The sequence below is a fragment of the Miniopterus natalensis genome, chromosome 10 (genome assembly GCF_054644295.1).
Source record: "Miniopterus natalensis isolate mMinNat1 chromosome 10, mMinNat1.hap1, whole genome shotgun sequence".
Taxonomy (NCBI): Eukaryota; Metazoa; Chordata; class Mammalia; order Chiroptera; family Miniopteridae; genus Miniopterus; species Miniopterus natalensis.
Window position 1 is genome coordinate 72773022 of NC_142090.1, and position 3991 is coordinate 72777012.

Genomic DNA, 3991 nt, shown 5'->3' on the forward strand with positions numbered 1-3991 from the left:
AGTGGATGGAGGAGCGGTCGGGAAGGATAGGTTGGTTCATGTTTCTTTCAAAGGAATAAGCGTGTACCTGGCCCTCCTTTAGCATGCCATGGTTTGAAGAAGAGTTGTGGCTTGACGGAAGTGAGAAAACAGCCAGGTCGAAAGGACTTCCAGGAGCAAAGACAGAAAACACGCAGACCATCAGGCAACCTACGTGGAGCCAGCTGGATGTGACCCCCGCGGTGACCAAGCCGTCGTGCCCCCTGAGCCTGACGGAGAGAATTGTGGCCGTCGGGCCAGATAAAGCCGGCCGGGCCCTGAGGATACTAAGCAGGGAGCCTCCGATCCCTTGGGCGTAGGCGCAGCCGGTGGTGATGCAGTCGAACCCCAGCACTGTCACGTAGAGGGAGGCCAGGCCCGAGCCGGCCGGGAGCACCGTCTGCCTGCAGCAGGCTTTCCCGCCCTCTCGGCCTGTGCGCAGCAGCTTCGCAGGCTCTGAGGCAGAGGGAAAGCCCTGCGGCTGTGGCCTGTTGTCCTGCAAAGTTAGTCCTGCGGTCCTTTGGCTTTTCCAACGTTTAGGGCTTGTTGAAGAATCCATCGGTGGTTTCCCAAGAGTCCATTTCATCTAAAATAAAGTCCAAATAAGTCCTATGTCAGTGCCCTGCCCAAACACCCTCGGCCCTTTCCCAGCCTCATCTGCCTCTTCGCTGGACGACTCCTGTGTGCGCTGATGGTTTCCTAGCCCAGGCCCTGTGCCTCTGCCCTGGGGCCTCGCTCAGCCACAGGAACGTAAGGGCAGGCTGTACACAGAGGTCAGTGCCCCTGTGAACAGCCTTCGACTGATGAGTGACAAGACTTGATGGGGAAACATCCCAGTTTCCTTGGCCCTTGGTGGGACAATTCGGAGGTACACCCTACCCAGTCCCTGAGGCCCCCGTGGGCTGAGCCCACCCTCGGTGGTAACGCATACACTCACGCACCGTTCAGTGGCTTTTCCCTTCCCTGTCTCCATTCCCCTCCCTTCACCTGCGTCCTGGAATCACCTTCCCAGAAGATTAGTTTTCACCCAAATCCTTGTCTTAAGAGAGGCCAAGCTAAGACACACGGTGAGGTGAGGAGGGCGGGTGTGGACAGGGGAGGGATACAGGGGGGCTTTAACGTGCTTGAGACATCGTAATAAACTCTTGGGAATGGTGATGGATATTTCCTTTGGGTATTTTTCTGAAGAAACAGATACTCGTGAAAAGAAAATGATGAATGTCTTTCAGTCTTTCAGGATAGAATAGACAATGATTGTAAATGAATTTTTAAAATATATAACCGTTTGTGAGAAGTATTTATCACAGATTAAGATGAGCTCTGAAAAGGTCTAGAGGAGCCAGATGGCCGTGAGGGCAGGAGAGCGGGTCAGGTGGGCAAACCCCTTCCAGACCGAGAACTGTGGGAAAGGTGAAGCTCGTGGTTGTAGAAAATAATTTACTGCCAGAGCAGTTTTTTTAAAAAGAGATTTTTTTTAAACCCAGCTAACATTGGCTTAAGTTCTACTGTCTGCCAGGGAGTGGAATAGGGCATTACACAGATTATCCTATTTAACTGTCACAGCCTCCCTGAAGTGTTATTCATACTTTTCAGGTAGAGACACAGAGAGTCTGAATAAGTAAACCATCTGTGGTCACACAGCTAATAAGTGAAGAATAAAGCTCCATCCGTCCGTCCATCCATCCATCATCTAAATAGGAGCATCCACCTATTTATCTATCTCTGTAGGTACACATACTTTATTCATGCAATGAGATCTAGTGGGAAGTATTTGCAGAACAACTCTAGAGAAAGGAGAATTACTTATGAGAAGTTCAGGAAGAGGAACACGGGTCAGAAGCAATGCATGGGCCGTGCTGTACCAGGCAGATGGCCAACACCGTCAACAGGCCGGGATGGTTCTCATCTTGGGAAGATGAAGTCATATTTATTGGCAGGTCCCCCTTCTTCCCATTCTCACCCTGATGCTAGGGGATTTCTGATTTTAAAAAACATGACTGAGCCCTCTCCATGTGGCTCAGTGGTTAAGCATCGACCCAGGAACCGAGAGGTCACTGGTTCAATTCCCGGTCAGGGCATATGCTTGGGTTTGGGGATCAATCCCCAGTAGGAGGCGTGCAGGAGGCAGCCGATCAATGTTTCTCTCTTATCAATGTTTCTATCTCTCTAGTCCTCTCCTTTCCCCTTTCTCTAAAAATTCAATAAAAATATTTTTTAAAAACACACACAAGCCCGGCTGGGCATGGCTCAGGGGTTGAGCGTTGACTTAAGATCCAAGCGATTGGGGTTCGATTCCTGGTCAAGGCACATGCCCGGGTTGCGGGCTCGATCCCCAATGACTCTCATCCTTGATGTTTCTATCTCTCCTTCCCTCTCCTTTCCTCTCTCTGAAATCAATAAAGATATATTTTCTAAAAAATTAAAAATAAAAATAATAAAAACACACACAAAAGGCATGTCTGACAGCTGTGACAGCCGACCCTTCATATTGTCCTGACTCAAGAGCAGCCCACACCCCCTCACACAGCTGTCTCCAGCTTAGCATCTTGAGGGGGGGTGCTTCTGAGTGAGAGGAGAGACCAGTCTGCCCCCGGGACCGCGGGGTAGGCTGTGCAGGTTGCATTCTGCACAGGCCGGTGGGGGTGCCCCTCAGGCCGGGGTCCCTCTGAATGGAGCCCCTGGGGGTGTGCGGTGCGCACCCTGCCTGACGGTACTCGGCAGCCCCACCCCACCCCCACCAACGAGATCAGTCCCATGAACTGCACGACCAGCGGCACAGCTCGGGCCTTCTCATTTCTCACTGTTTCTAGGCAATTTGCAGACAGTGTCGAGGTTACGCTCAGACACAAGCTGTGGAAAGAAGAAATGGGACTGACACAAAGGAGAGGAAAACAACCGAAAGCTGCCTCTGAGTTTGCATTGCCCCGGAGGTTCACGGCCTCCTGCTGGCTTTCTAGGAAGCGCCCCCCTGCTTGCTGCTGGGATTTTACAGCCGGTTGGAGAACATGTTGGTAAACCCTGGACAGAGACAGAAACTCTGCAAGAAGTGAAATGAAGTTCCATCCAAGAATGAAACCACAACCGATCAATGGGGTGCCCGAGCCATCACCTGGCCCGCAGGCAGGGGGGTGAGTATCCTGAGGGCCGGGCCCGCCCGCCCGCTGCATGCATCCCGTAAGCGAGAGGAGGGGACACTGCGAGGCACTGCGTCCGCCCTTCCTCCTGGTGAATGGCGTCACCCCTTTGCTCGATTTGCTACCCACGCGCTGGGGTGAGCGGCCGTGAAAACAGGAAACATTCCTTTCAGTCTGACTGTACATTAATCGTAGGATTTTCAACCTGGAAAAGGCCTGCAGGATCACTTGTTGAAATCTGAACTATTAACAGATGAGTCAACTGAGGACTAGAGACACTAGGTGGGGTTTTTTTGAGCTAATTATTTCAACTCCTATCTCGGCCCTCTTTGCTATCACACCCAGTCTTAACAACAATAGTATCAATGGACATTATCATGACCAGCATGTTGACAAGGGAGAGAGGTAACAAATGCAGATAAAGGACAGAATTGGTTGAATACTTATTCTGTGCCGGGCACCTAGTTCTAAGCCTCCCACATACGTTGATCTCAATCTTCACAACTCTAAGAAGTTGACAGTAGCTCCCTTTTACAGGTTAGGACACTGAGGCACAAAGAGGTGACATTATTTGCCGAGGGTCACAGAGAAGGTAAGTGGAGGAGCTGGGACTTAACTCCGGGCCGTCTGACTCCAAAGCTTATTCTCTTAACTCTTTTACCATAACTGAAGACTATATTTACAAGATCATTTTTAAAATTATAATGAACCTCAAACCAGAATCTGTGCTTTATTTTAGGCTTCTTTAAAATTAATTAGCAGAGACTAGAAAGATTTTCCTTTCCCCAGAGACCGAGGACACTTTCGGCGCCACGGTGCCCGGCTCTTATCCACAGAGC